The following is a 17,114-nucleotide window of genomic DNA, read 5'->3' on the forward strand; positions in this document are numbered from 1 at the left end:
ACGCAACACACACACAGTGCTCCACACAAACAACACCGCTCTCACACACCCCCACGCAGACAACACCCAGAACATTTACAGCCCCTACACTGAATTACCTGCTCACACCAGTCATTTTGGAGAATGACCTAGGACAAGGACTATCCAGTCAGTTTGAAGAAGCCATCACCCACTTCCAAGCCAAGCAGGACCCTGATGTGGATCTTTCTAACATCTTTTCCAGGGATGGTTTGCATTCCCGGTCTCCATCATCCACTTCTGAGCCAAGAACCGTGAGTAAGCCTAACCACACTGTGGCTATTGACTGGGGCAGGATTGATAGTGGGAGATTTGTGCAGGCCCAACTCATGGACCCCACCTTAGTGCTTGTCCACAATATGGCTGCTCAACTTGGGGGAGGTAATCAGGGGGAGGTGTATAGATGCAAGCCTCTGTTGCTGACCTCACCATTAAAAAGGACAATGCCGTCAAGAGGAGAAGGATGATCGGAAGCCTATCATGTCTGGCTAATATTAAGAAGGGGGAGGAATGTGACGAAATGGACTGTCATGGGTTAAAGTTTCTTAAAATCCAGCCAGACAGCATGATAGATTGTCTATAGACGGGAGAGAAGTCCCTCATTGTTTTTACAAGACTCTTGTTGACTCAATGTAATTGTGTTGGCCACTGAAAGCCAGACGTATTGTTCTCCAGACATTTCCAGTAACCATTGTATTGTAGTTGTGTATTGATAATGTAATTACCTTAGTAGCCATTGTCTAGTCGGTGACTTGCCGACTCCATGTAGATATTCTGAGTCTTTCTATGCACATCATTTAAATGAACATTATCCATGCAGCTTGAAATTCATCCAATGGGAGAAGAAATCTTGTGCAACCAATCGATGAGGACGCAGTGTATCCTAAGGGAAGGTTATGGCTATAAAAGGGACTTCTTTAAGCCACCAGGGTTGATGAAGGTTGATGGATGCTGATGGATCCAGTCTAAGCTCTTTGGAGCTGACTAGAGGATCAGGATATCTTATGGCTTCCATCTAGGGACTGCAGATCCCATTGGAGACCATATCCACAGCCTAGGGATTTCGACTCCGGCTGCCAGGATTGTAACATCATACCAGGACTACCTAAGGAGGACACTCAGGTTGGGACAATTCAGTCACCTGTTACAGACTTTGCAGACCTCACACAGCTTCCTAAATCTGGCATTATTCCTTTCTCGGTGGGTGCCCGCCAAAAGCGGGGTGCTGCTGGACTGGAGTAAGCGGCCCTGGAACCTCTGAGGCATGGACATTCTAAATCCCTGGTGAGCCAGCGGAAGGGTGAGACTCTGTTGCCTGTTACATTTGTGTGTTTTGCTGGTTATGTGTTATGTGCCGTTAATTGTTTGGGGATCCAATAAAGTCTAATTATTGTGGTTCCCTCACCTAGTGTTGTCTGAGTAGTGTTACGCCCACGGTTAAGGAGGCCGGCGTTCAGTTGGGATGAGCCCTGAGCCACGCTGTCTTTCTAAAGGCGGCGGGTTTTAGTGGACGAGAGCACCCACTGAGCTCCACAGCATATTTTCATTAAAATTATATATAAAGCGCTTATCTCGATATGCAAAAAATGATGTTTACTGTATGCACAAAAATAAATATATAAATAAAGAAACGTGATTGAATATATAATGTGTGTATTTTTATATATATATATATATATACATATATATATATCATTATATTATATGTATTTATATATACATATATATATATATATATAAACACACATACTGTATATATTGTATATTCAATTACGTTTATTTTACATTTATTTCATTTATTTTATATATTTATGTATATTTCATTTTTTTCTGCCCTGTTTAAATTAATTCACGTGTGTATATATATATTTATACACTATATATATATATATATATATATATATATATATACACATTTCTGATCTGTGTATACTTGAAGTAGATTTTATGCAGAGATTTCTCTGGAATATGTATTATCAACATATTTTTTTCATTACAAAATTACTTGTATAACCAGAGGGATATTTAAAAAAAAACTCTTAAAATGCTCAAATATTTCAGTAGCAGACACATTTATGCCAAACAATTAAATTCTGAAATTATAGATAGAATGCAATTGGATCTGAAAGTCTTCAGTGATCTGACAAGACAGGCAGCTACAAGGCCGTGCGTCCCCAAGGTCCCACTGTCTGAGCGGTTTTGAAGCATATACTAAACCAACTGCCAAACTCATCTTTAAAATGCATGTTGCATAAAGGTGCTCTGGGTTTTTCCTCAGAAGACGTTTTGCTAAGACATGAGTTTATGCAATGCTCAGGTAAGAGGTAGACAGATTACAAATGATTAAGATAATGAGAATGGAAAGGATTAACCATATTTTCTAAATATAAAACAATTGTCTAATCAAATGTGTCTACAGGGAAAAGCCTGCAGAGCAAACTATGGGGGAGAAAACATGATGACTTCTGCTTTGAAATTACACGCCAAGGTTTGTTAAATACATCTACAGATATGTGGCAGCCTCGCTGCTGAATAGTCCACGGGAATCTATTTCTTTGTCTGCAAACATTCACTGTAGTTTATAATTTACCATTTGTATTATTCTTATTTAAAAAAAAATATATATATAAAGGTATAGAAAGATGTGCCGACCCTTTCATCTGACCTTTTTTGTAATAAATGGCCGATTTATTGGTTCATGGCATATACAGTGCCTTGCATAAGTTTTCGGCCCCCTTCAACCTTTTCCCACATTTCAACCTTCAAACATAAAGATAAAAATGTTAATGTTATGGTGAAGGATCAACAACAAGTGGGACACAATTGTGAAGTTCAACGAAATTTATTGCTTATTTTAAATTTTTGTAAAAAATAAAAAACTGAAAAGTGGGGCGTGCAATATTATCCATCCCCGTTAATTTCAGTGCAGGAAACTCACTCCAAATGTTCATTGAGGATCTCTGAAAGATCCAATGTTGTCCTAAATGACTGATGATGATAAATATAAGCCACCTGTGTGTAATCATGTCTCCGTATAAATGCACCTGCTCTGTGATAGTCTCAGTGTTCTGTTTAAAGCAACAGAGAGCATCATGAAGACCAAAGAGCACAACAGGCAGGTCCATGATACTGTTGTGGAGAAGTTTAAGCCGGATTTGGTGCAAAAAGATTTTCAAAACTTTAAACATCCCAAGAGGCACTGCTGTGCAAGCAATCATATTGAAATGGAAGGAGTATCTTACCACTGCAAATCTACCAAGACACGGCCATCCCTCAAAATGTCATGTCAAACAACGAGAAGACTGATCAGAGATGCTGCCAAGAGGCCCATGATCACTCTGGATGAACTGCAGAGATCTACAGCTGAGGTGGAAGAGCCTGTCCAAAGGACAACAATCAGTCGTACACTGCACAAATCTAGCCTTTATAGAAGAGTGGCAAGAAGAAAGCCATTTCTCAAAGATATCCATAAAAAGTGTCATTTAAAGTTTGCCACAAGCCACCTGGGAGACACACCAAACATGTGCAAGAAGGTGCTCTGGTCAGATGAAACCAAAATCGAACTTTTTGGGCACAATGCCAAACGATATGTTTGGCATAAAAGCAACACAGCTCATCACCCTCAACACACCATCCCCACTGTCAAACATGGTGGTGGCAGCATCATAGTTTGGGCCTTCTTTGCTTCAGCAGGGTCAGAGAAAATGGTTAAAATTGATGGGAAGATGCATGGAGCCAAATAGAGGACAATTCTTGAAGGAAACCTGTTGGAGTCTGCAAAAGACCTGAGACTGGGACGGAGATTTGTCTTCAAAAAAGACAATGATCCCAAACATAAAGCAAAATCTACAATGGAATGGTTCACAAATAAATGTATCCAGGTGTTAGAATGGCCAAGTCACAGTCCAGACCTGAATCCAATCGAGAATCTGTGGAAAGAGCTGAAAACTGCTGTTCACAAACGATCTCCATTCAACCTCACTCAGCTCCAGCTGTTTGCAAAGGAAGAATGGGCAAGAATTTCAGTCTTTCGATTTCAGTGCAAAACTGATAGACACATACCCCAAGCGACTTGCAGCTGTAATTGTAGCAAAAGGTGGCGCTACAAAGTATTAACTTAAAGAGGCCAAATAATATTGCACGCCCCAATTTTCAGTTTTTTATTTTTTACAAAAGTTTAAAATAAGCAATAAATATCGTTCACCTTCACAATAGTGTCCCACTTGTAGTTTATTCTTCACCGTAAAATGTAACATTTTTATCTTTATTTTTGAAGCCTGAAATGTGGTAAAAAGTTGAAAAATTCAAGAGGGCCGAATACTTTCAGAAGGCACTGTAATTGTGGGATTTCCAATGTATCCTAGTATACACCAGATCAAAAACTCAACTGCCAATTAAAAAGACACAATTTGAGTAAAAACATGGACTCTCCTCTTTCTTGAACCCAGTATTCATATCTGTACATATTCTGGTCACTGGTTCGTGCAGCTTTACATGAATATCTTTACTTTTCTTCCACATTATTTTTATTGAGATTTTTGGGGAAGGGTAACAAAACACACAAGAAAATATCAATATAAACATAAACATATCTTTACTTTTCATGAAGAAGGCTGGAACCATATAACATGACTACATTTTACCCTTGTGTCCACCCATGTGTACCCTCTCTCCTCTTGTTTTAATTCTTGAATTATGTGCTCCATTGCAATATTTCATATTGTCTATACATGTATCCTCTAAATTATACAAATCTGCAGATTATCATGGCACTGTAGGAATAAATATTACTACATTGCCTATTTAGATATTCTCTGGAATAGAAAGCAGTCCAGTCCAAGATCTACTGAAGAAAAATTGTTTTGTTCACTCATAGTCATGGCCATTTCTCTATTACTAGAGACTTGTGACAGGATCTGGGCCAGAGTCTCTCTTTGCCATATCAGACGCCTCACATTAAACAGACTCCCTTTCCTTTGGTGCTGAAATGGTTAATGTCAGTTTTGCTTTCCTGCAGCTTCTGACTCCTGACCCCAGGTGTTTCCGATAGGTGACCATTCCCTTCCTCTATATAAAGTAAAGTGGGGCCGGTTATTCTAAATCCATTCTGTAGCTAGGCCTTGAGGTGTGTTACGGTTGCTGTGGCACTGGAGTCTATGTCCAGATTTCTTGCTACTGCACATGTGCGAGCACTGGAGACTATGTCCAGATTTCTTGCTACTGCACATGTGCAAGCGCTGGAGACTAAGTCCTATCTTGGAGCCATTGCACATGTGCGGGTGACATCATCGCTGACACGAGGTCACATGTCTCTGACACCTTCTATGCCGATTGGTCGCTGGTCATGTGCTTGTGACGCTTTGCTCGGTGATAGGCCAGCGTGACGTCATTCCTGTCGTTCTGGCAGCGGATTGGCTCTGGTGTCCTCCATCTTGGATGAGGCACAGAGTCTATATAAGACCCTGACGCACGCCGCACGGCGCTCAGTCCTCTTGGTTCATGCATGAGAGTAGACGCTCTGTGCACGTTCCTCTAGGCACAACCTCATCCACCTTTTCTTTCTCTTTTTCTACATTCTTATTTGCACCCACTTCAGCCGCCCCGCCGGCTGCCTGTTCTGCACCTACCGCCGAGGTAGTCTCCTGCGCCGCAACCTCGCGCACCGGCGCCCCTGTCGGCATTGCCCCCGAGGGGCCCATCCACGCCCCCACCGGTGACCCAGGCCCACTCCGACTTAACCGCTCCGCAGACAACCCCTGCAACACCCCCAAAAGCTGCCCCCAAAACTCCGGGCCCGGTAAACCCGACTGACCGACCGTACTCACCCCCTGCGTAACGCTCCCCGCGGAGTAACCCCCGCCCCCACCCGCACTACCAACAGCATTAAATCTATCTGTCGTCCTCTCACCAGGCTGCCGTTGCACCGAATCCGGGACAGCCGTAGCACGATCTTCCTGCTGTCGCTCCGTCCGACCCGCCGCCGCCATCGATCCTTCTTCCTCACTGGAGTCTAAGTGCTGCCGAAGTCCACAGGGGGGACCAGTGAGGGGACAGCCTGCACCTGGCGGCCGTCAACCCCCACGGTCACCGCACCCTGCTCCTCCGGGCGTCTCCTGCTGGACCTCTTTCTTTTGGCGCGACGTGGCGCCTTGCCGCCGTCCATCCCCGCCGTTTTCATGCGTGACTGCTGCGCCGCCGCTGCATCCTCTCTTCTCAGTGGGCTCCCTCCCTGCCGACTGCAGGAAGGCCGTCCTGTCCCTGATGCGCGCTGAGAACACCCCCCAGCCCGATCCTCGCTGGGCAGGACCGTAATCCTGGACCGCATCTGGCCCTGCGGGCCACCGTACCCCTCTCCCGCTCATCTCTGGCTGCCGCTCCGATCCTCACTTGCCGCCCGTCCTGTGGTCCTCCCCTGCTGCCTGCAGGGAGTCTCCTCCGCTGGTCCGGAACGCTGGGCTCCACCCCCGGCCCGCACATCACCGGGGGCTGCCACTGCCGCTGCTCTGGTCCGGGGCCTTGCAGGCCGCGGACTGGAAGTAGGCCTCGCCGAGGCTCCGCCCACCTCCGACCCGCGGGATCTCCGGCGAGGATTCCTCCCGGCGGCCGGCAGCTCCACAAAGTCAGATGCGGGGCTCCGCTGCCCCGGAGGGTCCCCGAAGGGGCTCCTGGATCTCCGACTCCCCCTCCTGCTGGGGGAGTAGCGCTCCGGCGGCCGCGCCCGCCGAGCACGTAGCAGAGGCCCGGGCGCAGGAGCAGCATGCATAACCGCTCCAGCACCACAGACTGCCGCCAGCTGCTCCTGCAGCGCATCCAAGCCAAGGACCTCCGATGCCCCGCGCACCATCTCCAGTAAAGCGGCCAGGTCAGCCATAGCAGTGGAGGCAGCACGGACGTTCTGGGGGCACAAAATTAACAGCGACAAAAGGGAGGTAACTTATTCACACCCCCTTTTATACCTCCTACAACACCCCCACCCCTTTCCTGCTCTCCTCTAATCCCCCCTGCAGTTCTTTCTACCAATCCTATGTCCCCATATACTTCCCCCATCCTAACCAAAACACTTAACCCCTTGCTACCCTGCACCCTCCCGATCGTCATGGGCCTGTTCACCCCTATGGGGCTCACTGCCCCTCTGTTTATCAAATTGTCACAACATAAATACTTATTTCTTCAACTTGTCACTGGTGCACATTTCCATGGCCCAAATGGTGTTTATTTTAGTTTTTTTAATGGACACAACTCCTTTATTCTAATAAGGTATAAAAAACGCATAGAAAGTATAGAAAAACTTGGTACTCAACATTTTTGACAACAAAATTCTAGCTCATTGTTGCTTAATAAATCTCCCCTATAATGACTGTATGTATTAAGTAAACCTGACATCTGATTACATTAGCTACAATATGTCCATTATCTCTAAGAAGAATTTTAGATACGAAAACGTCTCCCAGGGTATTTTTATTCCTGTCATTGTTCTCAGTCTTATTGATCCATTGCCCAGCATTGCTCTATTTTTGGCTCTGGGATGCAGTTTATAGCATCGTTGTATGGCTGAGTCTTGCATAATTTAAAATATGTTTAATATTAATGCTGAAAATTCATAATGTTAAACATTTAATAGGCAAAGGTCATATCAATTAAGATTTGTGTTGTATGCTAAAAACACATGTAAACTCTCACCAACATAAACCACAAATAGTTCCTAATGTCTTCATGAAATGCTTTGCAATTCTAACTAATATATATATATATATAATCTGTAATATATACAGTGCCTTGCGAAAGTATTCGGCCCCCTTGAATTTTTCAAACTTTTCCCACATTTCATGCTTCAAACATAAAGATAACAATTTTAATGTTATGGGGAAGAATCAACAAGTGGGACACAATTGTGAAGTTGAACAAAATTTATTGCTTATTTTAAACTTTTTTAAATAAATAACTGAAAGGTGGGGCGTGCAATATTATTCACCCCCTTTACTTTCAGTGCAGCAAACTCACTCCAGAAGTTCATTGAGGATCTCTGAATGATCCAATGTTGTCCTAAATGACTGATGATGATAAATATAAGCCACTTGTGTGTAATCTAGTCTCCGTATAAATGCACCGGCTCTGTGATAGTCTCAGGGTTCTGTTTAAAGCACAGATAGAATCACAAAGACCAAGGAACACAACAGGCAGGTCCGTGATACTGTGTGGAAGTTTAAAGCCTGATTAGGTTACAAAAAAATTTCCACAACTTTACACATCCCAAGGAGCACTGTGCAAGTGATCATATTGAAATGGAATGAGTATCATACCACTGCAAATCTAACAAAAACCGGCCGTCCCTCAAAAATGTCATCTCAAACAAGGAGAAGACTGATCAAAGATGCAGCTAAGAGGCCCATGATCACTCTGGATGAACTGCAGAGATCTACAGCTGAGGTGGGAGAGTCTTTCCATAGGACAACAATCAGTCGTACACTGCACAAATCTGGCCTTTATGGAAGAGTGGCAAGAAGAAAGCCATTTCTCAAAGATATCCATAAAAGTGTCGTTTATAGTTTGCCGCAAGCCACCTGGGAGACACACCAAACATGTGGAAGAAGGTGCTCTGGTCAGATTAAAATAAAATCGAACTTTTTGGGCACAATGCCAAACTATATATTTGGCGTAAAAGCAACACAGCTCATCACTCTGAACACACCATCCCCACTGTCAAACATGGTGGTGGCAGCATCATGGTTTGGGCCTGATTTTTTTCAGCAGGGACAGGGAAGATGGTTAAAATTGATGAAAAGTTGGATGGAGCCAAATACAGGACCATTCTTGATGAAAACCTGTTGGAGTCTGCAAAAGACCTGAGACTGGGACTGAGATTTGTCTTCCAACAAGACAATGATCCCAAACATAAAGCAAAATCTACAATGCAATAGTTCACAAATAAACGTATCCAGGTGTTAGAATGACTAAGTCACAGTCCAGACCTGAATCCAATCGAGAAGTTTAAAAAGGAAGAATGGGCAGGAATTTCAGTTTCTCGATGTGCAAAACTGATAGAGACATACCCCAAGCAACTTGGAGCTGTAAGCAAAAGGTGGCGCTACAAAAAGGGGCTGAATAATATTGCACGCCCCAATTGTCAGTTTTTTATTTTTCATAAAAGTTTAAAGTTTAAAATAAGCAGTAAATTTCGTTCAACGTCATAATTGTGTCCCACGTGTTTTTGATTCTTCACCATAAAATTTATATTTTTTAACCTTATGTTTGAAGCCTGAAATGTGGGAAAAGGTTGAAAAATTTAAGGAGGCCGAATACTTTCGTAAGGCACTGATTATATATATATATATATATATATATATATATATATATATATATATATATATATAATGTGTTTATGTGACGTCACTGATAGGCCCCTGCACTACACTTTTCCCTCACAGGTGAAATAGCCAACCTTTAAAACCCTAGTCACCCCCCTCAGGGCTAGATGGACACACCAGGGGGCGGAACCAAGCAGTTGGAAGACGCCCACCAAGGAGTCTAGACAGCCCGGGGGCGGGAAAGTTGTCAGATTCTGTTAGAGTTCAAGTTGGAGACGAGTGTGGGCTGGAGCTGTGCCCAGCTCCAGCAGAGGCGATTACCCCAAATTGAACGGCACCAGGGTAGGAGCCCTGGTGCCACTGGCTAGGAGGCAGACGGTGGTCTCCGTCTGCAGGAGCCGGGAAGACGGCTCGATGGAACCGAGGTGGAGCGGGACAGGGTAGTTGCCCACTGGTACTGACCCGGGGAACTGACTCGGAAACCGGAGCACACAGGGGGGTACTCAGACCCTGAAGCTAGGTCCAGAAGCTACTGGAACTGGTAAAATTAACTGATTGAGGCCAGGACTAGAGGTCCTTTCCCACCCAAAGTCCCGATAGAAGACAACAGCCCAACAAGGGGGATAAAAGGCTACCACCAGGGCTCAGAGATCCCACGGGCCAGCGCCTGTGGGCAAGGGCTCTTTAGGCCACATCCAGCCGGGAGTGGATTCCTGAGGTTGCAAGCACAGGCAGTCCACCATTACACAAAGGTGCAGGAGAAAGACAGAGACCACCAGCCGGGTGGGGGACTAGAACGCAGCCGGCTGCGGGCACCGACCAACATCACCTTGGTTTACCAGAGACTCATGTTTCCTTCACTAGTGAGTACACCCGTACCCTGTGGTCGCCCATCTCCCTGCACCAACAAAGTACCCAACGGGTCCTGGAGCCACCATCCCTGCCCACGGAGGGGTTAACAACTTGCTGCACAACATCTCCCCCGGGTGCCCCGTAACTGCAGCGGTGGTGTCCAAACTGACCACATACCGTGGGTGGTGTCACAATCCTAGTACGGCCCAGACTGTACATATACATCCTACATCCACCATCCCCCCAACCCTTTTCATTCGGAGTGTCCGCAGGATCCCCCGGGTCCGGAGACCCTCGGGTCACCCACCGGAAGGCCCAGACCCGAGCAGCGGCAGGCTGCCAGCATGGGGGCGGCACATATATTTATTTATATATATATATATATATATATATATATATTAGAGATAAGGCTCATTTAGAGGCTTTGAGGCAGACACAGGGGGGAACTTTAAAGGGGTGGTTCACCCATTTTTTTTTTCCCCCAATGATTATCACTTACCATTGTATGCATCTTCTCCATTGTCTTCTGTTTCCAGTTCTGGCACTGAGCGGCGCTATCCTGCACGCTCAGTGCCTGTCACATGACCCCCTGGAGCTGTGGCCGCCGGCATCCTCTGACGTCCCGGCATTTCCGGGCTCTCAAACTAGACGGGTATGTCACAGGATGCCGGCGCCACTCACACTGATTGACTGGGCTGTGGGCGGTGACTACCGCACGTCACAGCACAGCATCGAGGGGAGGAGCCGGAGGACGCCAGTGTGGAGTGTGGAGCGGTGAAGGCAGAGCGCGCTCTTACCCTCCGTCAGCTGTGGGAAGTACGGGCTCCAGTGTGGAGTACAGGGGGGGTTTCCTCCACTGAAATCCCCCCTGTCACACAAGTATGTGATCACACTGTCCACCCACCCGCTGTGCTCAGCTGTCAGGAGAGCGGGCGGTGTCGGCAGTGTGATCATATACTCCCACCAGCAGCACAGGTGACCGGACGCTGCATGGGACCAATCTGCTCCACTCTGTCACCTGCACAACAAGTCCCAGAGTGGAGACAGTTAGTGACATGTAGCATCCGGTCACCTCCACAACAAGTCCCGGAGTGGATACAGTGACATGCAGCACACTATGTGTCAGAGCAGAGCATGTCACCAACTTGCTCTGCTCTGTAACCTGTGGTGCTGCATGTCACGTTTTTGTCGCGATTTGGTGCGTTTTTTGCTGCGTTTTTGCTCACTGCGTTTTTAATCAGTGCACAATGCCATTAAAGATTGTTGATGAAAAAAAAAAAAGGTCTGATGTCATTTCCTTATTCAAAATGTTCATTGTATGCAGGAGAGCAGACAGCAGCTGCAGAACTAGTGTATGCAGGAGAGCAGACAGCAGCTGCAGAACTACAAGGCTCAGCATCCTCCATTCACTAGTGTATGCAGGAGAGCAGACAGAAGCTGCAGAACTACAAGGCTCAGCATCCTCCATCCAGGACTGTATGCAGTTTTTTACCCAAAAAGAAAAAAAAAATGACATGGGCTTCGCCATATTTTTGTATGCTAGCCGGGTACAGCAGGCAGGTACGGGCTGCCCCCAACCCCCAGCTGCCTATTTGTACCTGGCTGGGAACCAAAAATATAGAGAAGCCCTTTTTTTTTAAAATTTTTTCATGAATTTCATGAAATAATTAAAAAAAAAAATGACGTGAGCTTCGCCTAATTTTGGTGTCCAGCCGGGTACAACTAGGCAGCTGGGGATTGGAATCCACAGTGCAGATGTGAAGCCCCAGAGGTGTTGTGTCGGTGCATTACCTTCAGGGACTCCACTCGGCTGGATCTGGTCACAGGTAGGAGATCTTCTTCTTGTCGTGACGCCACTCTCAGAATTGCGGTCAGTGGGGACCGCCACTGCAGGTTGAGGGACGCCTGGGGCTGATGGTGAGTGCAGTTAGTTGGAATAGCCTCCTGAGAGTGAGGCAAGCCCCAGGGCCCTGTGTAGGTGCGTAGTACCACAAGGCGCAGAATAACTCCACACACGCAGAATGTCTTTCAGGGGTTTTACTCACTTCAGATGGCAGGGTGAGTAACCCGGGCGTAGCTGGGATGAACCAGGCTGGAACCAGGTATCCTTCAGGCTGACTTGTGAGGGTGACTACTAACTCGCCTTCCTTAGCCCTTGGTGGTTTGGGGTAACCCCGACTTTGAGTCCCTATGGGGGTCACCCAGGGAAGATGCTGCAGCCTCTCTCCCCTTCGTTTGCCGTTTGCTTGTCGCCTGGACCAGGCCACTCCAGCTGCTTGCCTCCTGTGACCTATGGGCCCTAACTGTGGCTACGTGGCTGCGGCTTTTGTGGTGTTGTGGCGTGGGCTTTGAGAGCCCCACACCGGCAGGTTTAGCAAAAGAAAGCTGGATCTATCTCCGCTTCGGGATCTGCCGCCCGTTTGGGCCTGGTACTCTCTAGCAGTCTCCTTACTTCCCACTCCGTGCTCTCTCTCTAGCTGAGATGGGTTTCGGGTAGCACTCCTAGTTGACCGTTCTCCCCCGTCGGTAGCCACTGCGCGGACGCTGTCAGACTACAGCAGCCCAGGGGAAGGGGTCAGCTCTCCTCGGAGCTCCCTGGACTCTGCTCTGAACCGGCTCACATCTGGGACCTTCACTGCTGCTCCTGTCTGAGCTTCACTTTCCTGCTGCTCACTCCTCCACACTCTGCTGCAGACTCTAGACTGACTCACTACTCCTCCTTCTCTTTTTCCCTCTTGTGCCTGCCTACGCCACCTAGCAACCAGATTCTCTTACCACACCCCTTGAGAGGAGATGGAGGCTTTTGGCCCCCTCCACTATTCCAGTGGAGGTCAAGGCTTTTCCCCCTCCTGGGATCCCCAGGGGTCCTCTCATGGGTACATGTGTGAGACCTGATCACTATGCGCCTGTGTACCACACCCCGGTCAGCCTTCTGGATTACCTGTATTGTACTGTCCCCAGCATGGGTGCAGTACTCAGTGGTTCCTGACCAGGTCAGGGCGCCACATTCCCCCTTAGTTATCACCAGCACGTCCTCGGGCTGCAAGACAACATTTTTAAAATGCATAAAACATTAAAACATGTAAAACATTTTTAAGATCACCAGGTACCATACATCACCACCCTCCACCCACAAGTCCGTTAACCCACCCAAAACCCTCTCACGTTGGCCGCGCCTTCAGCCACTTCTGGCAGGATGTAGAGGCGGCTTTCATGGGCTGGTGGTTCTTCAGGGTATACCTGGCCTGGTGGATCCGCGCCTTCAGCCTCTTCTGGCAGGATGTAGAGGCGGCCTCCACAGTTGGTGCTGACCAGGTACCCTCTTTGTGGTGGAGAGCCAGGCCCCATAAACAGGCATGCTCTCTGGTCGCAGGCGAGCCAAGGCCCTATATACGGACGGGCTCCTCCTGGTTGCAGACGAGCCAAGCCCCTAAACAGGCTGACTCTGGTGGCGGTGGTGCCCTCTGGTGTAACTATTTACACTGCGAGAGTTTGTGGCTATAGCCAGTTCATAGCCTTAAGGTTTATTTCTCACAATAGTTTATGTGGGCACATCTCTTAAACGGTAACGTTGCAAAACAAACTTTTTCAAACTGGTAACTTCTTTACTTGAACTTATGCAGACTCCTCTTCACCAGGGCTTGGGCCTGTAGGGCTGCGGCACCTGTTGCTTTCTTGACCTTTTTCCTCATCTGTAGTTGTCTCTTCATTAGGTCTTTGGTCTTTTCTTTCTTTATTACTGTCTTTCCTTTCTTCTTCTTTGGGACATGGCACTACATCTAGGGCATACCAGCCTCTTTCTCCTTGATGCAGGGTAAACTGTACGGAGTCTCCCATTTTTAAGTTTCTGCCAGGGTGTCCTCTGGGCAGATGAGCTCTCACATCTCTTCTATTGACGAAGATACCTTCTTTTATACCAGGTGCAACAATGAATCCGTACCCTGACTTTAGGCTGAAGTCCTCCACTACTCCTCTACAAAGGGGTCCTCTGACCTGGGCTTTGGACCTTCTCAGTAACCGTTTTTCTTGTAGGTCTCTGGCTGTGACTTCTCTCTGCTCTGGGGATGGCGGTGCAGGGAAAGACTGGGTTCTACTGCGGCGCTGTGTCTTGCGGGCTGGATTCTGCGATGTGCAGCTTACAAGCTCCCAGGTGAGGTTTTGGGGCAGATCTTCCTCAGCCGACGGTGTCAGATCTTCCTCGTCCCAGCGGGAATACGGCAGCATCTCCGGCTCTGGGCATGAATCCACTACTGGTATCTCCTGAGTCAGCTCCTCAGTTTCCTGGCCTCCTCTCCCCCTTAGTTCTTCTTGGCACCCCTTTGGTGGCGGTGCTGGGGATGAACTTCCTTCAACAGGCCCAGGCGGGGGACTCTTTGGCGTGGTTGCTGCAGGGGTTGCTGGAATCCTCTTGGGGGTATGCGGAGGGAGCATGTACTGGTCCACCAACCATTGTGGAAACTTGGCCTCCATGTCAGCCTTCAGCCGCCAGTATTCGGGGTCCTCCCCCAGCGTGGGCTTTCCAGCAGGGACCTCTTTGGACTGGGGAGCGGTGTCTGCTCTGGCCTTGCAGGCCGGGGTAAATGGTGATGCAATCTCTTGGCGGGCCGCGCCCTGTATGGCGGCGGCCTGGTCTTGGCGGGCCGCGCCCGGCATGGCGGCGGCCTGGTCTTGGCGGGCCGCGCCCTGTTTGGCGGCGGCCTGGTCTTGGCGGGCCGCGCCCGGCATGGCAGCGGCCTGGTCTTGGCGGGCCGCGCCCTGTTTGGCGGCGGCCTGGTCTTGGCGGGCCGCGCTCTGTTTGGCGGCGGCCTGGTCTTGGCGGGCCGCGCCCTGTTTGGCGGCGGCCTGGATCGGCGTCGCTATCGCGATGGGATCGGTGCAGGCTGGGCTGGGCGTCGCTGCAGGGACCGGGTCTTGGTGGGCCGAGCAGGGCATCGCTGCGGCGGCCGGGGCTTGGCGGGCCGAGCAGGGCATCGCTGCGGCGGCCGGGTCTTGGCGGGCCGAGCAGGGCATCGCTGCGGCGGCCGGGTCTTGGCGGGCCGCACCTGGCGTGGCTGCGGCCTGGCTCGGCGTCGCCGCGCCGGGCGCCTCTTCAGGGACCGCGGGCGTGGCAGCAGGGGTCGGGGCATCCGGGCCGGCAGGGGTAATACTGGACTCACCCATCGGTGGCAGCATCGGAGTCTGAGTCGTCGCCGTCCGGTCTGGCACTCGTCGTGCGGTTCCCCCTTCATAGGCCTGAACCGCGGCAGCCATCTCCAGAAGTTCCATGCGTTCTTCTCTGATCTGCTCCACGACCCGAGTCTCCAGTCGGTCGCAGAACTGGGCCAGCTCCCGATACCACCAGGCAGCGGAGCCCGGTTCTGGATTTCTGCGGTCAGACGCCATTTCTTCTGCGCCCTCTTCTGCACGACTCTCCAGCTGTGGACTCGCCGTTGCCTCTAATAGCAAGCTGTTCAGTTTCTGCTCTGCCTCTTTCAGCAGCTCCTCTCCCAGCAGCAGGCTTGTGGCTCCCTTTCTGTCCCGACGTCTCTGGACGCTTCCGTTCTCTTCACAAGCGAGGTCAGAACTCCGCAGGGGATCTCTGGGTAGCCACACCTCTTCGTGGGCGGTAACTTCTTCCAGCGCGGGCTGCTGTTGTTTTTCAGCGCGCTTTTCATGGTGGCAATATGGCGGCGCTTCCAATTTTTCAGGCGGACCGCCCAGGCACATGGTCACCTGTCTGAACAGGTCTAGTCCTTATCCTGTTCGTGACGCCAGATGTGAAGCCCCAGAGGTGTTGTGTCGGTGCATTACCTTCAGGGACTCCACTCGGCTGGATCTGGTCACAGGTAGGAGATCTTCTTCTTGTCGTGACGCCACTCTCAGAATTGCGGTCAGTGGGGACCGCCACTGCAGGTTGAGGGACGCCTGGGGCTGATGGTGAGTGCAGTTAGTTGGAATAGCCTCCTGAGAGTGAGGCAAGCCCCAGGGCCCTGTGTAGGTGCGTAGTACCACAAGGCGCAGAATAACTCCACACACGCAGAATGTCTTTCAGGGGTTTTACTCACTTCAGATGGCAGGGTGAGTAACCCGGGCGTAGCTGGGATGAACCAGGCTGGAACCAGGTATCCTTCAGGCTGACTTGTGAGGGTGACTACTAACTCGCCTTCCTTAGCCCTTGGTGGTTTGGGGTAACCCCGACTTTGAGTCCCTATGGGGGTCACCCAGGGAAGATGCTGCAGCCTCTCTCCCCTTCGTTTGCCGTTTGCTTGTCGCCTGGACCAGGCCACTCCAGCTGCTTGCCTCCTGTGACCTATGGGCCCTAACTGTGGCTACGTGGCTGCGGCTTTTGTGGTGTTGTGGCGTGGGCTTTGAGAGCCCCACACCGGCAGGTTTAGCAAAAGAAAGCTGGATCTATCTCCGCTTCGGGATCTGCCGCCCGTTTGGGCCTGGTACTCTCTAGCAGTCTCCTTACTTCCCACTCCGTGCTCTCTCTCTAGCTGAGATGGGTTTCGGGTAGCACTCCTAGTTGACCGTTCTCCCCCGTCGGTAGCCACTGCGCGGACGCTGTCAGACTACAGCAGCCCAGGGGAAGGGGTCAGCTCTCCTCGGAGCTCCCTGGACTCTGCTCTGAACCGGCTCACATCTGGGACCTTCACTGCTGCTCCTGTCTGAGCTTCACTTTCCTGCTGCTCACTCCTCCACACTCTGCTGCAGACTCTAGACTGACTCACTACTCCTCCTTCTCTTTTTCCCTCTTGTGCCTGCCTACGCCACCTAGCAACCAGATTCTCTTACCACACCCCTTGAGAGGAGATGGAGGCTTTTGGCCCCCTCCACTATTCCAGTGGAGGTCAAGGCTTTTCCCCCTCCTGGGATCCCCAGGGGTCCTCTCATGGGTACATGTGTGAGACCTGATCACTATGCGCCTGTGTACCACACCCCGGTCAGCCTTCTGGATTA

This window comes from Anomaloglossus baeobatrachus, chromosome 6 (assembly GCF_048569485.1).
Source record: "Anomaloglossus baeobatrachus isolate aAnoBae1 chromosome 6, aAnoBae1.hap1, whole genome shotgun sequence".
In the NCBI taxonomy this organism is placed as follows: domain Eukaryota; kingdom Metazoa; phylum Chordata; class Amphibia; order Anura; family Aromobatidae; genus Anomaloglossus; species Anomaloglossus baeobatrachus.